At 42.7% G+C, this 27,694-nt stretch overlaps 1 long non-coding RNA gene across 1 annotated transcript; it reads left to right on the forward strand.

Annotated features, from left to right (window-relative positions):
• Window positions 1–2,067: 2,067 nt before the first annotated feature.
• Window positions 2,068–12,321, forward strand: LOC115475682. The gene is made up of 3 exons (XR_003943083.1): window positions 2,068–2,161; window positions 11,698–11,703; window positions 12,308–12,321. It is a non-coding gene; the product is annotated as an uncharacterized LOC115475682 (long non-coding RNA).
• The last annotated feature ends 15,373 nt before the right edge of the window (window positions 12,322–27,694 follow it).

Consider the following 27,694-nt stretch of genomic DNA (forward strand, 5'->3'; position numbering starts at 1 on the left):
CAATAGCAGACTAAAGACTTTTCCTCCAGGAACTTGTCCAAACCTTTTTTAAACCCACTGTTACCACATCCTCCAGCAATGAGTTTCAGAGCTTAACTATTCATTGAGTGAAAAAATATTTCCTTCTTTTTCTTTTAAAAGTAGTTCCACGTAACTTCCTTGAGTGCTCCCTAGTCTTTATATTTTTTGAAAGTAAAAAATTGATTCACTTTTAACCATTGTATACCACTCAGGATTTTGTAGACCTCAATCATATCTCCCCTCAGTCATCTTTTTTTAAAGCTGAAGAATCCTAACCTCTTTAGCCTTTCCTTATATGAGAGGAGTTCCATCCACTTTTTCATTTTATTCACTATTCTTTGAATGTTTTCTAATTCCGCTATACATTCTTACTACTACTACTACTTAACATTTCTAAAGCGCTACTAGGGTTACACAGCGCTGTACAATTTAACATGGAAGGACAGTCCCTGCTCAAGGAGCTTACAATCTAAAAGACAGGTGTAAATCTAGAGACAAGTGTACAATCTAAAAGACAAGTGTAGAGTCGATCTGATAGGGCATACTATATTTCTTGAAAGGTTAGGTGCCGAAAGCAGCATTGAAGAGGTGAGTTTTAAGTAGAGATTTGAAGATGGGTAGGGAGGGGGCTTGGCGTAGGGGTTGAGGAAGATTGTTCCAGGCATAGGGTGAGGCAAGGCAGAATGAGCGGAGCCTGGAGTTGGCAGTGGTGGAGAAGGGTACAGAAAGGAGGGATTTGTCCTGTGAGCGGAGGTTACGGGTGGGAACATAGGGGGAGATGAGGGTAGAGAGGTAGTGAGGAGCCGCAGACCGGGTGCATTTGTAGGTAAGGAGGAGAAGCTTGAATTGTATGCGGTAACTGATCGGAAGTCAGTGAAGTGACTTGAGGAGAAGGGTGATATGAGTATATCGGTTCTGGCGGAATATAAGACGTGCAGCCGCGTTCTGAACGGATTGAAGGTATCTTGAGATACGGCCACCAAAATTGAACGCAATACTCAAGCTGAGATCGCACCATGGAGCGATACAGAGTCATTCTAGTATTCTTGTTCTTATTTACCATCTCTTTGCTAATAATTCCTAGCATTCTGTTTGCTTTTTTGGCCACTGCTGCCGCATAGTGGGCAGAAGATTTCAGTGTATTGTCTACAATGACACGTAGATCTTTTTCATGGGTGCTAACTCCCAAGGTAGACTATAGCATCAGGTAAATATGATTTGGATTATTCTTCACAATGTGTATCATTTTGCATTAGTCCATATTAAATTTCATCTGCCATTTGGATGCCTAGTCTGTGCTGGGACTGCTGCTTTTTAACATATTTATAAATCAGGGCCGTGCCAACACAGCGCGGTAAGCGCCGCAGGGGCGCCTGCCTTCAAGGGTGCCGCACCATCGAGCTGTATTTAAAAAAAAAAAAAAAAAAAACTTACTCCGCTCCATCCTTTTTAAATTTACCTCGCTCCGCCTCAGACGTCTGCGCAGCGTCAGTGAAAGTGCTGCCTGTCTGACATCTCTCCACCAGCCTTCCCTTTGCTCGTTTCTTCCCTCTGTGTCCCGCCCTCAAGGAAATGACATCAGAAGAAGGTGGCGCTTTCACTGACGCTGCGCAGACGTCAGAGCCGGAGGTGGAGAGGGAGCGGAGGAGGCTCAGGCCAAACCCAGTCATTTCCTCCATCGCGCCCCAGATGTGCCTTGGAACCAGGCAGGTCCGGGGGGGGCTGCAGGGGGGCGCCAACTTATGGTCTGCAGGGGGGGCGCCAGAGATCCTAGGCACAGCCCTGTTATAAATGATCTAGAGATGAGAGTAACTAGTGAGGTAATTAAATTTGCTGATGACACAAAATTATTCAAAGTTGTTAAATAGCAAGAGGATTGTGAAAAATTACAAGAGGACCTTATGAGACTGGAAGACTGGGCATCCAAATGGCAGATGACATTTAATGTTAACAAATGCAAAGTGATGCATGTGGGAAAGGGGAACCCAAACTATGCAAGGATCCACACTAGAAGTCACCAACTAGGAAAGGGATCTAGGCTGATCATATGTTGAAACCTTCCGCTCAATGTGTGGCTGCTGAGAAAGACAATAGAATGTTAGGTATTATTTGGAAAGGAATGGAAAACAAAAATGAGGACGTTATAATACCTTTGTATCACTCCATGGTATGACTGCACCTTGAATACTGTGTGCAATTCTGTTCACCACATTTCAAAAAAGATGTGGAGGGGCACCCAAGTTTTCCTGAGGACATCTTCGCAGGACGTCCCGACTCCCAGCAAAGGGACGGGGAAACCCGTATTATCGAAACAAGATGGGCGTCCATCTTTCACTTCGATAATACGGTCGGGGATGCCCAAATCGTGAAATTTAGGTCGACCTTAGAGATGGTTGTCTCTGATTTTCGACAATAATGGAAACCTTGGACGCCCATCTCAGAAACAACCAAATCCAAGCTCTTTGGTCATGGGAGGAGCCAGCATTCATAGTGCACTGGTCCCCCTAACAGGCCAAGACACCAACTGGGCACCCTAGGGGGTACTGCAGTGGACTTCATAAATTGCTCCCAGGTGCATAGCTCCCTTACCTTGTATGCTGAGCCCCCAAAAACCCACTCCCCACAACTGTACACCACTACCATAGCCCTTACGGGTGAAGGGGGGCACCTACATGTCGGTACAGTGGGTTTGTGGTGGGTTTTGAAGGGCTCACATTTACCACCGCAAATGTAGCAGGTGGGGGGGGGGGGGGTGGGCTTGGGTCCGCCTGCCTGAAGTGCACTGCACCCACTAAAACTGCTCCAAGGACCTGCATACTGCTGTCATGAAGCTGGGTATGATATCTGAGGCTGGCATAGAGGCTGGAAAAAATATTAAAACATTTTTTTTGAGGGTGGGAGGGGGTTAGTGACCACTGAGGGAGTAAGGGGAGGTCATCCCCGATTCCCTCCAGTGGTCATCTGGTCATTTATGGCACATTTTTGTGGCTTGGTAGTAAGAAAAAAAGGACCAGGTAAAGTCGTCCAAATGCTTGTCAGGGATGCCCTTCTTTTTTCCATTATCGGTCGAGGACGCCCATGTGTTAAGCATGCCCCAGTCCCGTCTTCGCTACGTCTCCGACATGCCCCTGTGAACTTTGGTCATCCCCACGACGGAAAGCAGTTGAGGATGCCCAAAATCGGCTTTCGATTATGCCGATTTGGGTGACCCTGTGAGAAGGACGCCCATCTTGCGATTTGTGTCGAAAGATGGGCGCCCTTCTCTTTCAAAAATAAGCCTGATAGTGGAACTAGAAAAGGTACAGAGAAGGGCAATGAAAATGATAACGGGGATGGGCGACTTCCCTATGATGAAAGGCTAAAGTGGCTAGGGCTGTTCAGCTTGGAGAAAAGACAGCTGAGGGGAAATATGATAGTGGTCTATAAAATAATGAGTGGAGTGGAACTGGTAGATATGAATCTATTTTACTGTCCCAGGAGGGCTCACAATCTAAGTTTGTACCTGAGGCAATGGAGAGTTAAGTAACTTGCCCAAGGTCACAAAGAGCAGCAGTGGGATTTGAACCAGCCACCTCAGGATTTCAAGATTGGTGTTCTAACCACTAGGCCATTCCTCCCCACCACTCATTGCTGGAGAATGTAGTAAAAGCAGTTTGCTTAGCAGTGTTTAAAAAAGGTTTGGAAAACTTCCTAAAAGAAAAGTCCATAAGCCATTATTAAGATTAACTTGGGGAAAATCCACTACTTATTTCTGGGATAAGCAGCATAAAATGAATTGTACTGTTTTGGGATCTTGCCAGATATTTTGGCCAGTGTTGGAAACAGGATGCTGGGCTTGATGGACCTTCAGTCTGTTCTAGTTTGGCAATGCTTATGTTCTTATGTTATGTTCAGGTTCCTAAGTTTTCCCTGCAATTGTCTCCTATACCACAAATCTTTAATTTTCTCAGGAGTCTTTCATGAGGAACTTTGTCAAATGCTTTCTGAAAATCTAGATACACTACATGAACCAGCTCACCTTTTATTGACATGTTTATTTATGCTTTCAAAGAAATTAAGCAAATTGACTCTGTCCCATTAAACCATGTTTGTCTATGTATTCCATAATTTTATTCTTTATAATAGTTCCCACTATTTTGCCTGGTACTGAAGTGAAGTTTACTGGTCTATAATTTCCTAGATCACCCCTGGAACTCTTTTTAAAAATTGGAATTACATTGGCCACTCTCCACCCCCCCACATGCCCCTCCAAGAAATAAATTAAGAATTTTTTAGTGCATAGTGTGCACATGCAAAGTTCAAAATTACTGCAGGAGACCTGAGTTCATCCCGTGGTAAACTTTTTCAAGTTTAGTAAAAGGACCCCTTACACATACATGCCCTGGAGGAAAGGATGGAGAGGGGAGATATGATAAGAATATTTAAATACCTTCAATGTATATGCACACAATGAAAAAGAGCCTTGAATGTAAGAGGTCATAGGATGAGGGTAGGGGGTAGTAGTACTGTAGGGAAATATTTCTTTATGGAAAGGATGGTTTATGCAGGGCAATATCTAAATTTAAACAAAAAAAACATGAAACAAACATAGAATATATCTGAAGCAGAGGGCGGGATTGTTATGGTTTATTATTATAATGTAATAATAATAATAAACTATTAAAAACTTGGGACAAGCACATAGTATCTCTGAGGGAGAGGGTAGGATTGTAAAGCTGAATGGAAAGTGTGGATGGACAGATGTGTAACATCCTAACTTCTACCCCTTTGCACTGACAACTTTTGGTCATATAAACTGATACATAGCCAAAAGTTATGTAGATAAGATGGGGTGGGATTAGAGGTGTTCTGAGGCAGCACCAAAAGTTATCCAGAGAGCAAAAGATAGAACGTCCCATCTGCGAAATCGGAAAGAAGTAGGGAGATTGTGGATGCCTGTCAGACAAATGATGACGGAACCCACGAGGGAAGGGTCGATGCTGGATCTAGTGCTCATGAATGGAGGAAGTGTTTCCAATATCTGGGTGTCTGCCCACCTATGTAATAGTGATCATCATACTGTATGGTTTGATATAAAGGCAAAGATGGAGTGCGGACGCACAAAACTCCAAGTACTGGACTTCAGACATACTGATTTTGATAAAATGGGGGGAATACCTGAAGAAGGAGCTGTTGGCATGGAAAGGCATAGGAGATGTGAAAAAACAGTGGTCCAAGTTAAAGGCTGCTATAAATATGGCAACTGATCTTTATGTGAGGAAATTTAAGAAAAACAAGAGAAGCAGGAAGCCTATATGGTTCTCCAAACAAGTAGCTGAAAAAATAAGAGCAAAAGAGGCTTTGTTCAAGAAATACAAAAGAACGCAACGAGAGCATCATGAAAAAGATTATCGGATTAAACTCAAAGAAGCGAAGAGGGAAATATGGCTAGCATTGGATCCATGAATGAACCTTTATCACAGTTTTTAGATTTCCACCTGCAACCGTCAGCTCTTGGTATTCCATCCTATGTGAGAGACTCCACTCATTTCATTACTATGCTCAACAGTCTCCCCATCATTGATGACCCCATTACATTTGTCACGATGGATGTACAGTCACTATACACAGTGATCCCTCAACAACAAGCTTCGCATCTTATAAATGAACATTTGTTGGCCAGCGAATTATCAGAAGATAAGGTGACCTTATTAAACAAAATAGCGCAACAGGTCATATTCAGGAACTATTTCCAGTTTGAGCAAGAATATTTTTTACAAATATGTGGCGTAGCCATGGGGGCTACGGTAGCCCCGACCGTAGCGTGTTTGTACATGGCACGGTTTGAGAAGAACTTTGTATACACATCGGCACTGATAGGAAATGAGGTAATGTGGAAACGATATATAGAAGATGTGTTTATGGTTTGGAAGGGTAGTGATGAAGACCTGTCACTATTCTTAATGGAAATAAACTCCAGCGACCCCAATATTTCTTTTGACATCAAGAGATCTAATGACAACATAAGTTTTCTGGATATGAACATTAGCACGCAACAGGGGAGGATCTATACCCAAGTGTACAGAAAACCCATGGATGCTAATGCCATGCTGCGCTACAACAGCTTTCATCCTAGGTCTCAAAAGGACGGCATACCCGCGGGACAGTTTTTATGTCTATGACGGCTATGCCACACCAGAGACCTGTATGACATTCATGCAGTAAAATTATACAGAAGATTGAGGAGCCGAGGATACCCAAAAAAAAGTGCTGAAAAAAGCATCTAAGCAGGCCAGAAATGCACAGCGTGACTGGTTATTACAACCTCATACAAATACAAAAGAACACGAGCGAATGGTGTATGTATTGCCATTTTCCCCTTTAACTAAACACATCAAGGGGATTATAAAAAAACATTGGCCAGTTCTTAAGCTTAACAACGTGACTGCAGACGTATGTTTTGCATACAAAAGAGCAAACAATATAGGAGAAGTACTAACCCATAGACACACAGAGGGGCATAATCGAACGCAAACGCCCATCTCCATGGATGTTTATCTCTGAGGACGGATCCACGAAGGGGCGGGCCAGACCGTATTTTCGAAAAAGATGGGTGTCCATCTTTTGTTTCGAAAATACGGTTTGTGCCGGGTAAATGTATCGCATTTGGGCGGATTTGAGCTGGGCGGTATCGGTTTTCAGTGATAATGGAAACCGAAGGCGCCCAGCTCAAAAATGAACAAATCCAATGCATTTGGTCGTGGGAGGGGCTAGGATTCATAGTGCACTGGCCCCCCTCACATGCCAGGACACCAACCGGGCACCCTAGGGGGCACTTGTAACAATTAAAAAAAAATTAAAATACCTCCCAAGTCCATAGCTCCCTTACCTTGGGTGCTGAGCCCCCCCAAATCCGCCCCCCCAAACCCACTGCCCACAACTCTACACCATTACCAATGCACTTATGGCTGAAGGGGGGCACCTAGATGTGAGTACAGTGGGTTTTGGGGGCAGTTTGGAGCGCTCCCATTTACCAGCACAAGTGTAACAGGTAGGGGGGGATGGGCCTGGGTCCATCTGCCTGAAGTCCACTGCACCCACTAACAACTGCTCCAGGGACCTGCATACTGCTGTGATAGAGCTGGGTATGATATATGAGGCTGGCATACAGGCTGGAAAAAAAGTTTTTAAAGTTCTTTTTTTTTTGTGGGAGGGGGTTAGTGACCACTGGGGGAGTCAGGGGAGGTCATCCCCGATTCCCTCCAGTGGTCATCTGGGCAGTTGGGGCACTTTTTGGGGACTTGTTCGTGAAAAAAAAGGTCCAAAAAAAGTGACCCAAATTCTCGCTTCTGGCGCCCTTCTTTTTTCCATTATTGGCTGAGCACGCCCATCTCTCCTTGGCCGATAAACATGCCCCAGTCCCGTCTTCACCACGCCTCCAACACGCCCCCATCAACTTTTTCTGTTCCCGTGACAGACTGCAGTTGGAGGTGCCCAAAATCGGCTTTCGATTATACCGATTTGGGCGCCCATGAGAGAAAGGCGCCCATCTCCTGATTTGGGTTGAAATATGGGCATCTTTCTCTTTCAAAAATAAGCCTGACAGTGAATCAAGAAAATATGATAGGGGGACATGACAAATGTTCTAAATGTGTCTATTGCCGCTATGCATGGAAGACAGCTACTGTTAAACATCCAGTCACTGGAAAAGATTTCGTCCTGAGACGTAACACCAATTGCGAATCAGCTCGTGTGATATTCGGGATCCAATGTCCATGCTCAATGTGGTATATTGGATAAACTAGAAGGAGAATTAAAGATCGTGTGGCCGAACATTTGAGTAATCTACGGAATAAAAAAAGACGCCGGGGCATGTGCAGTAACTACTTCCTACCATACTTCCTTTTGTACTTTCAAACTTTCATGCCACCCAATCAACCTCTCTATTCAGGACACAAGGTGTGACCGTCCGCCAATAGTAAATGAAACGTTGTTCCTTGCGGATCAGAATTGATGTTGTGTCTCCTGTCACGCTTGCAGGAATCTGGTTCAACACAATAAATCTTAGATGGGTCTCCTTGTGCTTCATTTCCACCCAATGGGATACTAGAGGGGCGTCTTTTCGACGGATGGTAGAAGCTGTCAAGTCTCACCACAGATTAGCTGGTACAATACTATTTTTGAAATCTGCTACAAAATAACTTTAAGACAAGGAGATATTTTTACAAATGGTTAAGTGATAATGGTTTTTGTGACTTTGAGCTATTACAGAGTTTTTATCACCACAGATAGAATGGTGTTCCCCTGAAGACGCTACGAAGCGAAACATGCCAGCATGTTGGGAACCGATAACAAATAGCATCATGCAAGCTGGACTTTAACCCCGACTTTAGGGAGTAGTACAAACTACCGTCATATTTTTAGTCATCACTATGGATGGGGATCCCCACAGGACTTTCGATCTAACGGTGGCCTCCTGCACTCCATAATCAGCTAAGTACAAATTCATTCTTATCAATAGAACAACTAAATGATATGAATATTGGGATATGGTAGGAAGGCAGAAGTGCAATGATGTGCTTGGGGGTACCAGCAGTAATATACTGCAAGAGAGTTCTGGGAACACAACCCCTCCTACTGAGCACCATTAGCAAATAAAAAAAGAAAAAATATTTATTTTATACACAGTGCACTTTTTGAGTTTATTGTTCTAGTGAATTGGTTTCTTTGTATGATTTGTAGTTAAAATTTAATGCCAAGATCCAAGATGGCCGCACCCTATTGAGACACTGCGAGTCTCGTTCTTTCTGCTGATACAATGCCTAAATGTAGAGGGAGATTGGCAGCTAGACCCTCGCTACCAACTCCCTCCTTACCTAGTCCTATTGACCGTTTTCTGAGACAGCAAGGGAGTTCCTTCAGATATCGGAATGCTGCCAGCAGGAAGTTCCGGCGTTTTAGGAGAATTGGTCTCCCCTGGCCTTGATACTACCTTGAGCCCCAATACGCGCACTCTGCCTCCCTAGCCGGTAGATGCAAGCTCCTTTCTCATTGACTCGACAGGGTCTCCCAGTGAAGGTGGTTTGGACCCGGAAGAGCGTCGAGTGGAGGACTCGTTTCTATCAGAGAAGGGAGAGATGCTGCCACCGTGGAATGCGGGGAGAGGTGCCGAGGGACAGAGCGAGATTCCTGTGAAGACTTCTGAGAGGTTTGAAATTCCAAAGGAATTACTGGTTAAACCAAAGGAGATTACTCTGGACACAATATGGGATTTAGTTTCCACATTGGGTCAAACTTTTCTGAAACAGGCCAATGAAATTGTTCCTAAATTAAATTTACTAGAGAAAGATTTAAGAAGGATAGAGGAAAAGATTAAAGTTACAGATGATAAAATTGAAAAGATGGTCCAAAGAATTACAAAATTGGAAACATTTCAACCTTTGATGACAAATGATTTGACAAAACTTAGGAAAAAAATGGAAATATTTGATAATTACAAAAAAAACTATAATCTAAGATTTGTTAACTTTCCCAGGATAAAGACTGTTCCTCCTCTTGAAATGTTAAAGCGTTATTTGCGGGACATTTTGAACATACCAGATCAGAATTTACCACCATTTACCTGTGCTTATTATGTCCCAGGAAGGGAACTGTAACATACATAGAGGGGCATAATTGAACGAAAACGTCTATCTCCATGGGCGTTTATCTCCGAGAACAGGTCCGTGAAGGGGCGGACCGAACCGTATTTTCGCAAAAAATAAACGTCCATGTTTTATTCGACAATTTGTGAGCTGGGCGTTTTTGTTTTTCAGTGATAATGGAAAATGAAAGCGCCCAGCTCAAAAACGAATAAATCCAAGGCATTTGTTCGTGGGAGGGGCCAGGATTCGTAGTGCACTGGTCCCCCTCACATGCCAGGACACCAACCGGGCACCCTAGGGGGCACTTTTACAAAAACAAAAAAAAAGGTAAAAGAGCTCCCAGGTGCATAGCACCCTTCCCTTGTGTGTTGAGCCCCCCAAATCCCCCTCAAAACCCACTGCCCACAAGTCTACACCATTATTATAGCCCTAAGGGGTGAAGGGGGGCACCTACATGTGGGTACAATGGGTTTGGGGGGGTTGGACGACTAATAAGCATTAAGCAGCACAATTGTAACAGGTAGGGGGGGATGGGCCTGGGTCCACCTGCCTGAAGTCCACTGCACCCCCTAACAACTGCTCCAGGGACCTGCATACTGCTGCCAGGGAGGTGGGTATGACATTTGAGGGTGAAAATAAAAAGTTGTGAAACATCATTTTTTGTGGTGGGAGGGGGTTAGTGACCACTGGGGAAGTCAGGGGAGGTCGTCCCCGATTCCCTCTGGGGGTAATCTGGTCATTTAGGGCACTTTTTGGGGCCTTATTCGTGAAAAACAGGGTCCAGGAAAAGTGCCCTAAATTCTAGCTACAAACGCATACTTTTTTTCCATTATCGGCGAAAGGCGCCCATCTCTGTTTGGGTGATAACCACGCCCCAGTCCCGCCTTCACTACGCCTCCGACACGCCCCCGTCAACTTTGTACGCTTCCGCGATGGAGTGCAGTTGAAAACGTCCAAAATCGCCTTTCCATTATACCGATTTATTCGGTTTTGTGAGATAAACGTCTATCTCCCGATTTGGGTCGAAATCTAGGCGTTTTTCTCTTTCAATTATAAGGTGGATAGTAACATAGTAGATGACGGCAGAAAAAGACCTGCACGGTCCATCCAGTCTGCCCAACAAGATAACTCATATTTGCTGCTTTTTGTGTATACCCTACTTTGATTTGTACCTGTGCTCTTCAGGGCACAGACCATATAAGTCTGCCCAGCACTATCCCCGCCTCCCAACCACCAGCCCCGCCTCCCAAACACCGGCTCTGGCACAGACCGTATAAGTCTGCCCAGCACTATCCCCGCCTCCCAACCACCGGCTCTGGCACAGACCGTATAAGTCTGCCCAGCACTATCCCCGCCTCCCAACCACCAGCCCTGCCTCCCAACCACCGGCTCTGGCACAGATCGTACAAGTCTGTCCAGCACTATCCCCGCCTCCCAACCACCAGTCCCGCTTCCCACCACCGGCTCTGGCACAGACCGTATAAGTCTGCCCAGCACTATCCCCGCCTCCCAACCACCAGCCCCTCCTCCCGATCTTGACTAAGCTCCTGAGGATCCATTCCTTCGGCACAGGATTCCTTTATGCTTATCCCACGCATGTTTGAATTCCGTTACCGTTTTCATTTCCACCACCTCCCGCAGGAGGGCATTCCAAGCATCCACTACTCTCTCCGTGAAAAAATACTTCCTGACATTTTTCTTGAGTCTGCCCCCCTTCAATCTCATTTCATGTCCTCTCGTTCTACCATCTTCCCATCTCCGGAAAAGGTTCGTTTGCGGATTAATACCTTTCAAATATTTGACCGTCTGTATCATATCATATCAAATACCTGAAACTCCATTAGATGTATCTCTTTTGCTTGAAACCTCTGATTCTGAACTTGCAACGGCCGCAACTTTGGTTGCAACCGTCGCATTACTACCTAATAAGAGTTGGATCTTCCGTCTATTTTTCCGTAATAAAGAAAAACCCTTTTTGGGTTATAAAATATTATTATTTCCTGATGTCTTCAAAGAGACAAGGAGAAGGAGGAAACAATTCTTGCTCCTTAAGCCTGAAGTATTGCACTTGGGGGGGGGGGGGTACCTTTTTTTTAAGATACCCCTGCAAGTGCATAATAAGACTTGATGAGAAGAAATATGTATTCACAGAACTAGCACATGTATCAGCTCTTATAACCTCAGCAAAAAAGGATAAGCGCTAATGAAATAAGTAACTCATCTCAATAGAGTTTGTGTTAACCTTAATTAATTTTCTGTATTTTCTTTTAGTCTCCTTGTACTCCTAAATCTTGGATCTCCAATTTATGGACTTGAGCGTTAATGTTTACCTAATGGATTATTAATTTCTTATGTTATGATATATTTTAATTTTTATGATGCTTTTCCAATCAAGAAATTTTCTTGTAAATTTGATTAAACTGAATAAATAAAATAATTAAAAAAAAGAGAGATATCGAATAGGAAGGGAGAGATTAGTAATCTCGACTCAGGAGAGAGACCTTACGGTGTTGGTGTCTGAGGATCTGAAAGTGAAGAAACACTGCGACAAGGCAACGGCCGTGGCCAGAAGGATACTAGGCTGCATAGAGAGGAGCATAACCAGCAGAAGTAAGGAGGTGTTGATGCCCCTCTACAAGTCGTTGGTGAGGCCTCACTTGGAGTATTGTGTTCAGTTTTGGAGGCTGTATCTTGTTAAAGATGTAAAAAGACTGGAAGCGGTGCAAAGAAAAGCTACAAAAATGGTATGGGATTTGTGTTGCAAACCATATGAGGAGTGACTTGCTAACATGAACATGTATGTATACCTTGGAAGAAAGAAGAAACAGCGGTGACTTAATACAGATGTTCAAATATTTGAAAGGTATTAATCCGCAAACAAACCATTTCCAGAGACTGGAAGGCGGTAGAACTAGAGGACATGAATTGAGGTTGAAGGGGGGCAGACTCAGGAGTAATGTCAGGAAGTATTTTTTCATAGAGAGGGTGGTGGATATGTGGAATGCCCTATTTTGAAGGAGTGGATCCGCGGAATCTTCGCAGAGATTAGGTGGCAATGCCGGTAATTGGGAAACGAAACTGGTGCTGGGCAGACTTCTACATCTGCGCCATGATTGTGACTGAATAGATAGTGATGGGCTGGAGTGTAAATTTTAAGAGGCTTCAACGTTAGCTTCAGAACTTAGTACAAGAAGAGTGCTGGGCAAACTTCTACGGTCTGTGCCCTGAGAATGGCAAGGACAAATCAAACTCGGGTATACATATAAAGTATCACATACTTGGGCAGACTGGATGGTCTGTACAGGTCTTTATCTGCCGTCATTTACTATGTTACTATTGTAACCAAAAGAAAAATATTTTTAAAACCCACCTGTCCTCTGGAGCTGGAGGGGGGCTCCAGGGTTTGTTTTGGGTCCGGGGCGGGTCCGTTGTGGGGTCGTGTATCTGGCGTGAATCACGGGGGTTTCCAAACCGCCACTTGAGGACAGGAGGCAGGGAATGGTTGGCAGGAAAAGCCCGTGCTCCCTGAGGCCTGCAGGAGCCTGGGGAACGCTGTTTTTGTGTGAGCGCGGTGTTTGCAGATGTTGTGATGTAATTAATGATGTCATTTGCGCAAGCGTGCTGGGGAAAATGGCTCAAGGTCTCCGGTTGTGGGCCGGAACCTCGGGGACGCTGTGCCACCAATGCTTTTGTAATAAAATAGCAGGGGGGACTTGTTTTGACCCAAAGAAAGGGTCTTATTAATTAAATATAATTGCAGCCGAAATCGGGCGTTATGCACGATTACTCATGCATGAGGCGCACGCATGTGGCGCACTTTTAATTAATTTAAACCCAGAGGGTGCTGGGTGATGAGGGGGGTTATTGGAAATGTTCTGGTTGTCAGGGTAACCCGCGGAACAGTGCAAATTTTGGTGCATGCTCAGTGAGGTCAAAGGAGACCTACACTGACACTTAACCTCTAAAAAGTATTAAATATAAAATTTTAAAAGTTTGTGCAAAAGTTATAATGGCAGAATTCTGATGCAAGAAGCAGATATATGTGTGCTGTGGCTTGATCTGAGCTCAGGAGTTATGCAAATAAGTTCCTTTCTAGGAAGTTCTAACTTGGGTATTTGGGGGTTAAAATTAATTCAGATTTTTGTAGGTTAGATGTGAGAGCATGGCTGTGACTTGAATTGTTATGTTAAAATCCAAAAACGAGGGTTTAAATGTTTATTTTTTATATAAAATAGATATTTGGAGTGTTAGAATGAGCTGCCAAGTTGTTAGGAGTCTTCTGATTGACTGTTTAGGTAACTAAGGGAGACTGAACAGTTACAGTTGTGAGCAGAGCAAGCAACTACAGCTTGGAGAGAAGAGCCAGAGAAGTGCTGCTGGGGTGCTGTCTGACTGAGAGAGATTTTGTGTGTGAAATTTAAGTATTTGTGGTTGAAATAATAATAAAAGTTCCCCTCCAAAGGGACACCACCTTGTAGTGGTGGAGGGGCCTCTGTGTTTCAATGACTCAGAGGGCTATGCTGAAGGCAGTGGCGTAGCCACAGGTGGGCTTGGGTGGGCCAGGGCCCAACCATTTATGGCTCAGGCCCACCCAACAGTAGCACATGTTTAGTGGTAACTGGTGGGAATCCCAAGCTCCGCCAGCTGAAGATTTTCCCCTGATGGTAACGAAAACGCTACTCTCCATGACACCGGCACCTGCGCATGCTCAGTTTTCAGTGCATGCCTGCTGCCAAGGTGGAAAGAAGCGTTTTCCCACCAGCTGAGATCATTTTTTTTGGGGGGGGGGGGGGGGGAGAACACTTGGTGCCCACCCAATTCTTGCCTAGGCCCACCCAAAATCTGTTGTCTGGCTACGCCCCTGGCTGAAGGGTTACCCATATCAGACAGGCCTCTGAGGAGGAACCAGACAAAGAGTGTCCCAACTAGGGAGAGTGGAAAGATGACGACTTGAAGCTCGTATGCTCAATGGCCCAGCTGACCTCTGAAGTTCTGTCTTTGTTTACTTGAAATTTCCTCTGTGCAATTGCAGTTACCTTAACTGAGAGGAAGGGGACAATCGGGGGTCAGCCGCCGATGGCCAGCGTTTTGTCCCCTGTGCAGCAAGTGTGGGACCACTGTGTGATGAGCTGCCCACAGATGACTGGATTGGTGAGTCCTTTGATTAGTGCCGGCGAAGGAGCGTCAATGCTCTTGGACCTGGAAACAACTTCATCGCTCCCGAATCATTTAACTACCATGTCCAAAGGAGAGGAGGAGTGAGTTAGGAGTGTATGCTGAAATGGAAGTCGTTTACAGCTGAACCCGTGTCGGCGGTGCCACTCCTAAACCCGCAAGAGCTATCAGCTTGGAGTTTTTGGTTCTTGTGGAGGTTACATTGAATATCATCTGGAAGGCGCTCCAGGATCTAACGGTGGTAGTAAATAAGTTTGCTTCTGATATAATCTTATTAGTGAGCCACATGGATAATCTAATCGAATCCTTTGAGAATGAAAAATTGATACGGCAAATGGAGTTCTACAGGAGTAGGAAATGGTTAAGATTTTGAAGATGATAATAGACCAGAAAAATTTGAACAAAATGAATATTATTACAGATGATTAATATCGAGATTGTTGTTTCCCAGAGTTCCGGGTATGACTCCTAAAGTTTTTTCCTCTGAAATGATTCCTCTTAGTATATTTATTCAAAAGGAGTGAAGCCTGTGAAACTGGGATTACCTTAATCAGTGGGAATTGGATTAGAGATTCAAGTGTTTTTTATTGTTAAATAATTTCTGGTTTTAAAAGAGAAAAATTGAAATCAGTTTTATTATTTCCACTAATATTGGACAATAAGTATGTTTCCAACAAAATAAATTCACTATACACCGTTTTGGGTTTGAAGAAGCCACCCAGACGATCAATATGGAATAATGATTCAGATAAATAATAACTGGGGATAATCAGGTTAATACCACGTTTTCTTTGTTTACTGTTGTTTAATTTATCTCCTTGTCTTGTTTTACTCTCCCTATTTTGTGGTCTAAGGAAGAGTATAGAATTACCTGATTGAAATAATTCTTGTATTATTTTGTCTGTATTTCTGGCAAGTTATTTTAGTGCTTGTAAAATTATATTGTTATAAATAACATTTAAAAAAAAGAAATAATGATAAAAAGTTATCTGAAAGTGAAAGAGAGAGAGAGAGAGAGAGAGAGAGAGAGAGAGAGAGAGAGAGAGAGTGTGTGTACATTTCCAAGGAAATTTTAAGGTAATTCAGAGCAGTTCCTGCTGATTAGTTCTGAATTGATAACTGACTTGAATGTAATTTTATTTCTGTGATAGAGGAGTTTGTCATAGACAAATCCATATATATATATATATATATATATATATATATGGATTTGTCTATGACAAACTCCTCTATCACAGAAATAAAATTCAGAACTAATCAGCAGGAACTGCTCTGAATTACCTTAAAATTTAGTTTAAATTACAAGAAACTTTACTGACCAGTGAAGGAGAGGGAGTGAGACCTCTTGAAGGTACTTTACCTCTGGCTATATTAATGGCTATATTAATTAAGGAGGTTCTCTATTTATTAAAAGAGTCTCTCTGTAATGTACATATAAGTACATAAGTATTGCCATACTGGGAAAGACCAAAGGTCCATCAAGCCCAGCATCCTGTTTCCAACAGTGGCCAATCCAGGTCATAAATACCTGGCAAAATCCAAAAAAAGTACAAAACATTTTATACTGCTTACGGAGAAGATTTAAAGACATTTCTCAGACTAAATTTGAAGCAGTTTGTTGTCACTACTGAGTGAATGGGTTGCTTAAGAGAGTGGATGGAATTTGCAAGTGTGTCACTCTGAAGAAAGAAGACAAGAGAAACTGAAGCATCATCTCTTTATAGTTAAAGTTACTACTAATACAGGGGTTAAAGTTTTTCCTTCAATTAGTCACTTAATTATAACTAGCCAAACTCTGTGTGACCTCTTAGTTACATAATTATCTCAACTTAATATATTATATACATCACACATTATGCATTGGATACATTCAATCCTATATAAAAGATTCTGGTGATATGCTGGAATTTTTAAATTCTATATAGATACCTCAATATCAGCATATTATCATGCTGACTTTAGACGTCGTATCCTTGTATACAAGTATTCCTCAAAAGGCCTGTTTAGATATGATTGATCAAGTGTTACAGCAGCAGGAATGATCCCAATCTAAAATTCAATTATTGCTACAAATGGCATCATTTGTTATTGAAAAAAACTATTTTCAATTTGGTGATCAGTTTTATCTTCAAATTAGAGGGGTTGCTATGGGGGCTACGGTTGCCCCCATGGTAGCCTGTCTTTATATGGCAATGTTTGAGTCAATGTATGTATATACTTCAACTTTTATGGCAGCCAAGATATTAGCTTGGAAAAGATACATTGACGACATATTCGTCATATGGTTTGGTACATTTGAAGAAGTTGATGCCTTCGTAGAATACTTGAACGGATGCGACACTAACATTCAATTTGTTCTACAATCTAGAGGTACAGCGGTACATATTTTGGATATAGATATTGAGTTATCCAATGGTCAGTTTTCTGCAGGAGTGTTTCGGAAGATGGCGGATAAGAATACTATATTGCACTTTGATAGCCATCACCCGCGTAAATTAAAAGAGAGTATTCCTATAGGACAATTTTTGAGGATCAAACGTCTGTGTTCTAATCAATCTACTTACAATCATCAAGCCACATTAATGTTGCAATGGTTTCAGGCGCGAGGATATCCCCATTACGCTATTAAATCTGCATGTAAGCGAGCAAAATATGCTCAGAGGTGTTGGTTGATTGGAGGGAGGAATACTGTTGATAATCTTGATACACATGTTAATTGCATACTTCCATACTTTAGGCAAACACGGGACATACAAAATATTATTTTGAAACATTGGCCAGTTTTGTCCATACATCAGAGCTTGAATGCTAAGCCTCGATTTGCATGTAATCGAGATAAAAATATGGGTGAGATCTTATCATGAAAGAGATATATTACTCGGATGAGTCATCAAGGAACATGTGGTCATACATCATGTAATGCTTGTGTATATTGTAAATATGCATTATGTACTACTCGTATTTGGATACAATCTATCAACAGGTATTTCTACTTAAGATCAGCTACAGATTGTAATACACAGAACGTAGTTTATTCCATATGCTGTCCCTGCCAGTTATGGTATATAGGAGAAACAATGTGTAAAGTCAAGATGCGTATAGCTCAACATCTGAGTAATATCAGTTTGAAAAAAAACTGATACCCCTTTGGTAAGCCACTGGCTACAATTGGATCATTCAGTGGAGGATCTGCAGTTTGTTGTCATCAATAGTATGCAAGGCAGTTATGGGAATGTTGAATAAGAATTTATTCGTAGGGAACAGCGGTTTATTTTTAATTAGAAAACCGTGCAGCCTCTTGGTTTGAACAAAGAGGTAGATTGGGCTGTATTGATGTTAGTATAAAGCTAAGTACTGCATAAAGTTAGAACATTCAATTTGTCGTGATGTCATCACGCTTTCTGCTGAGATTCCCCATGGTGTGCTCGGTGCTCTAATGCGGCTGGTATGAGATTACAGAAATTGTATGCATTTATGGTTATTTTATGTATAATATGTATGATTGTGTTTATGTATGTTATTCATAAAGGATCTCCTGAGGAAGTAAATATGAAACACGGTCTGTGTTGAGATCTATGAATTGTTGAAAGCATGTGAATGTGATACTGATGCCTGAAGTGGAATTCCATCGCTCACAAATGTGAAGATTGGATTTGTCAGCTATATTTGAAATTGACGCTGCATTATCCTTATGGACTATTGGACTATTTACAAAGGATAATAAGTGCTGTTGGACAGAGTGTTAATCATCTGGACATCTGATATGAGCTGATTTAAATAACAGTCATTAAGTTTACTCTAGTACAGCTAGAGTTAAGAATGTTAAATCAGTTGGAGAATTAAATGTAATTCTAAGAATTGACTGATTAATGTGATGTGTGGGATTCTATTTGAGATTGCATCTCGTTTTGGTTTGTTATAAATAAATAATGTGAGACCCTGGGGGGCATGTCAAGATGGTGCCGTGAGCGGTTGTGTTCAAAGTGAGCTCCGACCCTCTCCTTCCTAAACAAAATTCTTAGCTTCGAATGCCGCATACAAAACGTAAGGGGATGCTCCGAGGGGTTTCCTTACCTTCGGGAACGTCCACTCCGGTAGGACAGGGTTTGGAGCGCTTCTTCCCCGCTCTCTCTCAGGGAGGCGGAGTGGAATCCTTGACGGGAGGTGCCGGTGAAGCGGTCCCCCCGCTGGATGTAGAAACATCTCTCTCCCCGCCAAGCTCGACTGCTCCTCCATGCCCTGCAACAAACGGAAGTCATGTGAGGTCTACTTTGGAGCCCGGAAAGGGCGAATCGGAGAGGCCCATAAAGGAAGCAGATGGTGCTGGAATAGCAGAGGTTGCAGGACGAGAAACGGAGGTGAACCTGGAAAGGATCTGGCTGAAGTTGTTAGATACAGAGAAAACCCTGAGACGGTCCTCGGAAGAGGTAAAATCTTTGAATTTACATGTGAAGGAAGTGAAGGATTCCCTGGATATGGTCAAACAAGATTTTTCCACTAAAATTGAGGCCTTGTAGAGAGACTAAGCAGACAGAAGATTTCAAAGTGGCTGTGATTAAGGATAATTTAGGTATTAGAAGGAAGATAGAACTAATGGAGAACTTTAATAGAAGATTGAATTTACGAGTATTGAATTTTCCTAGATTGATGGGTGTATCCCCAAATGACATGTTTGTTAGTTTTTTTTAAAAGAAAATCTGAATTTTCCACAGGACGTTGTTCCTCCATTAAATAAGATTTATTATATACCTAGCACAATGAAAAAGGCAGAAGGAGAAAAATCAAATGACTTACAAAATATCACAACTATTTTGGAGCAATCTATAGAAGATGTAACTGAAAGAGGGACTTTGATTGTTTCCTTTGTTTTACAACAGGACTTATCAATAGAAATCAAACAAAATAAAACATGGAAAAGAAAATAAGATGATACCTTTTTTATTGGACATAACTTAATACATTTCTTGATTAGCTTTCGAAGGTTGCCCTTCTTCGTCAGATCGGAAATAAGCAAATGTGCTAGCTGACAGTGTATATAAGTGAAAACATTCAAGCATTACTATGACAGTCTGACAGGGTGGGAGGATGGGGGTGGGTCGGAGGTATGCATGGAGACATCAAAGCATATCATTGATATTCTAACAGGATGGGTGTGGATAGGTGAGGGGTGGGGTGATCAACAGAGACATACAGCTTTATGGTTTATAATGGGCTAGGAACCCCAGGTCCTTGTTGTCCTTTCTGTTGGGTGTTAAAATATTCAATCATTCTGACTTCAAAGGTCTTACGTTCTTGTATGGTTTTAAAGTTACCTTTCAGTATTCTCACTGTGAAATCACTGGTACAGTGTCCTGGTTCTGTGAAGTGCTGTCCCACCGTGGTGGGGGCCCTACTGGCTGTATTGTTCATGTGATGTCTATGTAAATTGAATCTTGTCTTAAGCATCTGGCCTGTTTCTCCAATATAGCATCCTTCGTTACATTTTTTACACTGAATGATATATACTACATTGGAAGATGAGCAAGTGAAAGATCCCTTTATGTTGAATATCTTTCCTTTGTGGGTAACTGTGGGGTCCTGTGAAATATTTTGGCATAGTTTGCAACTGGATAAATTACAGGGAATTCTGTCTGTGGATTTTTTTCTCCTTGTACTGTAGCAGATTCTCCCTGGGTGTTTTGAGGGAGGAGGCAATATTCTTGGAGATTATTCAACATAAAGGGATCTTTCACTTGCTCAGGAAAAAAGAAAAATGTTTCTATCTATGAGGTCAAAAGTAGTAGAATTAGGGGGATCTTTCCTCCTGGCTTATCCGTGTAAATGCCTCATCAGGTTAAATCGGATAAAATATGTTTTTTATATACCTGATCAGCTTAAGTCCTTTCTAGAAGTAGAACAACGTTAGAGTTAAAAGAAAAGCCGAGAATAACGATTTCTTTGGTAATTATTTTTTAATTTTGTATGTAACTTCACTAATGCCTGCCCCCCTCTTGTTTTATGTTTTGAGGTCTAAGGAAGCCAAATTGAATTGGGGTGTATGTGGGAGAATAAGGATGTTTTTGCAATAATTGTTTTTGAACTTTATGGTTGTGTTTAGCTTGACAGTATGTTATATCTGTTAAAGTGCATAAAACCAATTAAAAAAATTATTAATAATAAATAAATAATGTAAAATGTATCCAATGCATAATGTGCGATGTATATAATATATTAAGTTGATTTATAGTTAAAGTGAGGGAAAGAAAGTTCAAGTTTAATTGAGGATACCCAGACAAGATTTATTTTCCCAAAATAGGGGAAGTTTTATTTTAGTAAGCAAAAATCCAGTAAAGGCATTCTATGTCAGGCAGGCACACAAACAGAGATACACACATTTAAGGGAGGAAGTCTCTTTCCCTTTATCTTTAATTTGTAGTAAGGATTTTAGGGAAACGATTCAGGTGACAAGTCATCCAAGACAGATGAACAAACCAAAATCAAGAGAGCTGGAAGAACAAAGTTAAATAAAGAAGAAATAAAGGACATAAAGAACATTCAGACACTAAAAGAAAACTGACTTTCCTGATACTTACCTGAGGATTTTAACACAGAACTTGAACCCTTACAAAAAAGAGAAATTTAATGAATTAAAAGGTTTTAGCTGAACCTGGTCAAAGAATAGTTTTTTTTAATTGTTATATTTACTTTATTTCACACCCTGTAAGAGAAAGGGATAAAGGTTATTAGAAGACAAATATAAATTTCTTCTGTTTAGAAGTTCTTAAGGTTGAATAATTTGCACAACATCATATTTACCTAAATGTTAATTCTTGATTATCTGTAAAAGAAGAAAAGGTATTTGAATGTTATATACTGGATCCAGTAAATAGTTTTTTAAATGTTTTAAATCTATTTATTGAATAACTTAATTTTTTAAAGAAACCTTTTATTAGTAGTATTTTCATTTATTCAGTGAAACAAATATTTTATCAAGCACTTTAAACTCACTTTGTGTGATGATCTTGTAACATCATTTGATTCTCAAAATCACTTCATCACATTAAATAAACATACTTTTTGTCCAAACGGTGTCACCTAAAAGGGTGGAGTATTTTCTTTTCTTTTGTACCACCCCTCCGCTGGGAATTGAATCCAGACTGAGGTAACTCGGTGGACTGGACTACATTTTAAAAGGTAATTAAGTAGGTCTGAATTCATTTTCCAGATGGGGCTACACTATGTTACTATGTAACAGTTTTCAGCCAATATCCAGATTACTTATTCAGACAAATCTGAAGGCAGAAATAAGTCCTAATTTATTTATATAACATTGGGAACACATATTCAGCAGTTTGGCTTATACAGATATTGCGACTGAACATATGCTTAAGTTAAGTTACCTGTATATCTTTCTATGTTCTCCATCCTACTGAATATTGACTCCATGGTCCTTATCTACAATCATGTTCTTGTGTTTCTATATTTCTGTGCCCTCTGGGGCTCCAAAATTATTATAATTTCAATCTGTGTCAAGGTTCCCTAACTGCAAAGCCCTTTGCAAGCAACCACTCCTGTTAATTCTACAAGTAATACTTCTTTGCAAAGGTCATATTTTATACAAATATTTATAGAAATATTTTCACATGGAGTGCTGCCAATAGACTAAACAGATTTGTTTGAACAGTTCTTTCTGAAATCTCTATAGTTTGTAATACTTTAAAAAAGACCAACAATATAGTTTTTTTTTTTAAAACATATTGATACTGAATCAACAAAACGTAATGGGGTGAGTGTTCAGTGACTGCATTTTTAAAAAGAGATATCCATATATACTGCTGCTGCTGGACTAAAACAAATTTATATGGATACTTCATATTTATAACTGTGTCCCTTCTATGTATGAAAGTGGGACATATGTGTTATGAACTTTTCAGATTATTGGGGCTGAGGGATATCCCAGAGGCCAATGAACTAATAAATTAGTTTGGGTCTATTTCTACAACAACTGAAAACTCCAAAGAAGTATCTCTTGATGCACTCAGACAATTAAAAAGTTCCCTAATGGAACCTTTAAAGTTAATATCACCGAAGAGGAAACCGCCCATCTCCTCTCCTCCTCAAAATCCACCACCTGTTCCTCAGACCCCATCCCCACCAACTTACTTAACACCATCTCTCCTATTATCACCCCCCCCCCCCCATCTGTCATATCCTCAACCTCTCTCTCTCCACTGCAAGTGTCCCGGACACCTTCAAGCATGCTGTGGTCACACCACTCCTCAAAAAACCATCACTTGACCCTACCTGTCCCTCCAACTACCACCCCATTTCCCTCCTACCCTTCCTCTCCAAGATACTTGAACGTGCCGTTCACAGCCGCTGCCTTGATTTTCTCTCCTTTCATGCCATCCTCGATCCGCTTCAATCCGGCTTTCGCCCCCCTACACTCGACAGAAACGGCACTATCTAAAGTCTGCAATGCAGGGGCGTAGCCACTGGGCCCACCCACTTTCCCTCCAGGCCTGCCCAGGCGCCCATTCACATCCTTCGCTCGCTGCTTCTCCCCAGGCTCCGCTTCGCTGCATCGCTCAGCACTCTTCTTCTTGCCTGTCGCGCGGTGCTGCAATTCATGCAGGCGGCTGTGCTCTCCCCTGCCGCGTCTATCCGGTCCTAACAGGAAGTGCATCAGAGGACCGGATGGACGCGGCGGGGGGGGAGCGCGGCTGCCTGTGTGAATGCCTGCGCAGCGTGCAGCGTGGCGGGCGAGAGGAAGAGTGCAGGGAGCGACGATCATGCGGCGAAGCGGAGCCTGGGGAGAGGTGCGCATAGCTACATTTGGTGCGCTCACTCTGCCAAGGTACTGGGCAGGCAGCGGAGCAGAGGGAGAAATCTTGTTTAGTGGGAGGAGAGGGAGAAATGCTGCCTGGAGGGAGAGGGGGATAGGGACAAGAGATATGGGGTGGATGGAGAAGGAGAAATGTTGCATGGAGGGGGAGGGAGAACACAGGGAGAAATGTTGGACACAGGTGAAGAGGAGGGAGAGATGGTGCATGAGGGTGGAGGGAAGGAAGAGAGAGAGAGAGACAAAGGGGTAGAGGGGGGCAAGAAAGGGAGAAATCTTGTATATGGGGCTGGAGGGGAGGGAGAGATGGTGCACGGAGAAGAGAGGGAGAAATGTTGGGCATGACAGTGGATGGGAAGAAGGGAGAGACGCTGTATGGGTGGAGGAGAAAGACATATTGGACCTGGGGCACAAGGGAGGGGGAGACAGAGATGGTGGACAGTGGGAGAGAGACAGAAATGTTGGACATGGTGGAGGAAGGAAGAGAATGCTGCATGGGAAGGAGGGGGAAGACAGCTATTGGATCTGGGGTACAAGGGAGGGGGAAAGAAGGATGTGGACAATGGGAGAGAGGGGGAGATGTAGGACATGGGGTTGGATGAGAGGCAGGGGAGATTCATAGGAGAGGGGAGAGAGGGAGATATTGGATCCAGGAGCAAATGAGAATGATGGAGAGATGCCAGACAATGGGAGGAAAGAGAGAGGGAGAAATGCTGGACCATGGGGAGGAGAGAAGGGACAGGGGTGGAGAGAAGAGAAGGGATAGGGAGCTAGAAGGGTGGATGGAGGAAGATGCTGGGAATGGTGGAACCATGTGGGAGATGCTGGAGGGGGGCGGAGGAAGAGGGTGGCAAGGAAATGGATGAGAGGATAGTGATTACAGAAGATAGAAATATAGTAATGGGGAGTAGATTAAAGATGAAAGGGAATGGCTGGAGAAGGAGTGAGTTGGGTAATGGGAGAGCTAGTGGGTGAGAGAAGAAGATGACGATCTGATAGGCAGCTGTAAAGTAAAAAGAAGGAGAAAGGCGAGAAAGAGAGTAAAATTTGAGTTGACAGAGAGGCAGAAAAAAAAAAAAAAAGAGGAAGCAGCTAAAAAGGAATGATCAGTATGTCGGAGGTAGATGTAGTGAGGGAATAGACAGTAGAGAGGAGAAAAGACAAATGCACAGCAGTCACTTGAAGGAGAATTAGTAGACGCCAGGAAATTAGAAGCAACATAATGGAAAAATAAAATGTCCAGACATCAAAGGTAGAAAAAAGCATTTTATTTTGAATGTTTAAATGGAATATATTAGCTTTGTGAAAAGTGCATAGCAAATGTCTTTGCATTGTGTTCAGAAATGCATTTTTGTTTTTATTTCTTCAGGGTTGTAGTACATGTTAAGTTTAACTTCTTGGGGTTCTCAATTCAATTTTTGTGTAAATATTTTTATTTCTAACTTGTGATCCCTTGTTCTGTTTTTGGTGAGGGTCTGTCAGTGTGATAGTAATGGCAGGTACAGAAATCGGAAGGGAGGCAGGGAAGAGAGGGGATTGGAGAGAGTGCCCTCCTTTATTTTCCTACCTGGGCCAGAGCATGTCTAACACTGGCCCTTACCCTTGCTTTATAGCTGATGGGGCTCCCCAAGCATCCATCCTCCAAAGGCAGTCAGAGCTCCCTTCTACCAAGCTCTGCAGTTGGCGACAGCATCTTTGAGTTACTGACAACTAAGGATGCAAGGGGTGCCAGCTTTGGTCGCTTAGGGATGTTGCTGCTGCCTGCCAAGCTTGGTAAAGGGAAGTTCTGGCCACTTTCAGAGGAAGGCATCAGCTGACAGAGTTTGAGGATCCTCATTAGCTAAAGTATTTATATTTTGAGGTGAAGGTAGGGCGAGGCAGAGAAACTTTTGTGCCACCCACTTTGGGCTCAGGCCCACCCAAAATTGGTTTTCTGGCTATGCCACTGCTGCAATGACCTGTTCCTCGCCAGATCCAAAGGTCACTACTCCATCCTCATCCTCCTCGACCTATCCACCGCTTTTGACACTGTCAATCACAACCTAATTCTTGACACACTGTCCTCTTTTAGGTTCCAGGGCTCTGTCCTCTCCTGGTTCTCCTCTTATCTCTCCCATCGTACCTTCAAAGTACACTGTCATGGTTCTTCCTCCGCCCCTATCCCGCTCTCTGTTGGAGTTCCTCAGGGATCTGTCCTTGGACCCCTTCTTTTTTCAATCTACACCTCTTCCCTGGGCTCCCTGATCTCATCTCATGGTTTCCACTATCATCTTTATGCTGATGACACCCAGCTTTATCTCTCCACACCAGACATCACTGCGGAAACCCAGGCCAAAGTATCGGCCTGCTTATCCGACATTGCTGCCTGGATGTCCAACCACCACCTGAAACTGAAAATGGCCAAGATCAAACTTATTGTCTTCCCACCCAAGCCCACTTCTCCTCTCCCTTCACTCTCTATCTCAGTTGATAACACCCTCATCGTCCCCGTCTCATCTGCCCGCAACTTCGGTGTCATCTTTGACTCCTCCCTCTCCTTCTCTGCGCATATCCAGCAGATAGCCAAGACCTGTCGCTTCTTCCTCTATAACATTAGCAAAATTCGCCCCTTCCTCTCTGAGCACACCACCCGAATTCTCATCCACTCTCTCATTACCTCTCGCCTTGACACCTGCAACCTACTCCTCACCGGCCTCCCACTTAGCCATCTATCCCCCCTTCAGTCCGTTCAGAACTCTGCTGCACGTCTTATCTTCCGCCTTGACCGATATTCTCATATCACCCCTCTCCTCAAGTCACTTCACTGGCTTCCGATCAGATACCGCATACAGTTCAAGCTTCTCCTACTAACCTACAAATGCACTCGATCTGCAGCCCCTCCTTACCTCTCTACCCTCATCTCCCCTTACGTCCCTACCCGTAACCTCCGCTCTCAAGACAAATCCCTCCTTTCAGTACCCTTCTCCACCACCGCCAACTCCAGGCTCTGCCCTTTCTGCCTCGCCTCACCCCATGCTTGGAATAAACTCCCTGAGCCCATACGCCAGGCCCCCTCCCTGCCCATCTTCAAATCATTGCTCAAAGCCCACCTCTTCAATGTCGCCTTCGGCACCTAACCACTACACCTCTACTCAGGAAATCTAGACTACCCCAACTTGACATTTCGTCCTTTTGATTGTAAGCTCCTTTGAGCAGGGACCGTCCTTCTTTGTTAATTTGTACAGCGCTGCGTAACCCTAGTAGCGCTCTAGAAATGTTAAGTAGTAGTAGTAATAGTTAGTATTAGATAGGCACAGTAAATTCAAAGGCAAGAACATGACTGAGCAACTTTTTAAATATAATAAAATTCCCATTTGTGGGTTCTCCAGTAGTACTGTACAAATATATATAAAAGAAGTGATAGGAAAACAATGAAGCAAATAGTCCATAAAAATAAAGTGAAGTTGTTACACAAAGAATCAAATTCTTTCAAAGGTTTCACCACTTTTGGCCTCCTCTCCAGCTCATATTTACCATTCACACCTCTTTGCAGACTGGGCTATTGTAAAAATCCTTACTCCTCTGCATGGTGCCTTTAGTCTACTTTAACTGGGTCAATAGCCTCTATTCTATGAATTAGTTCTTCTTAATTGTCCTTTATCTTTTGGGCAAAGGTTAAGCTCTGCTCTTTCCTCCCCTTATACTCTCTTGTGGGCTGATGCTTAGAACTTCCAGGGCAAGCCAACAGCACACAAACCTAGCTCCCCAATGCTCAAAGGAAATGGGATTCAAATTATATGCATACTGTAAAAGCAAGGGGGAATGTGCTTGAGGTATGCACAGAAGAGTTTCATGGTAAGCTCAGCTTCTGTGCCAATGTGCCTGACAACCCCAAAAGTGAAGCACACATTGGTGTCTCTTTTCTGTGCCTTTAAATGTAAGCATTTCAATTTTTTTTAAACTTGAAAGGCTTATATTTAAAAGCAGAAAACTGGTACCAATGTGTGCTTTTGCTCTAATTCTCATTAAATGAGTGCTTAGTGGCTTGCAAGGGCTTCCTTCTGCTTCCAAATTA

The sequence above is a fragment of the Microcaecilia unicolor genome, chromosome 8 (genome assembly GCF_901765095.1).
Source record: "Microcaecilia unicolor chromosome 8, aMicUni1.1, whole genome shotgun sequence".
Classification (NCBI taxonomy): Eukaryota; Metazoa; Chordata; class Amphibia; order Gymnophiona; family Siphonopidae; genus Microcaecilia; species Microcaecilia unicolor.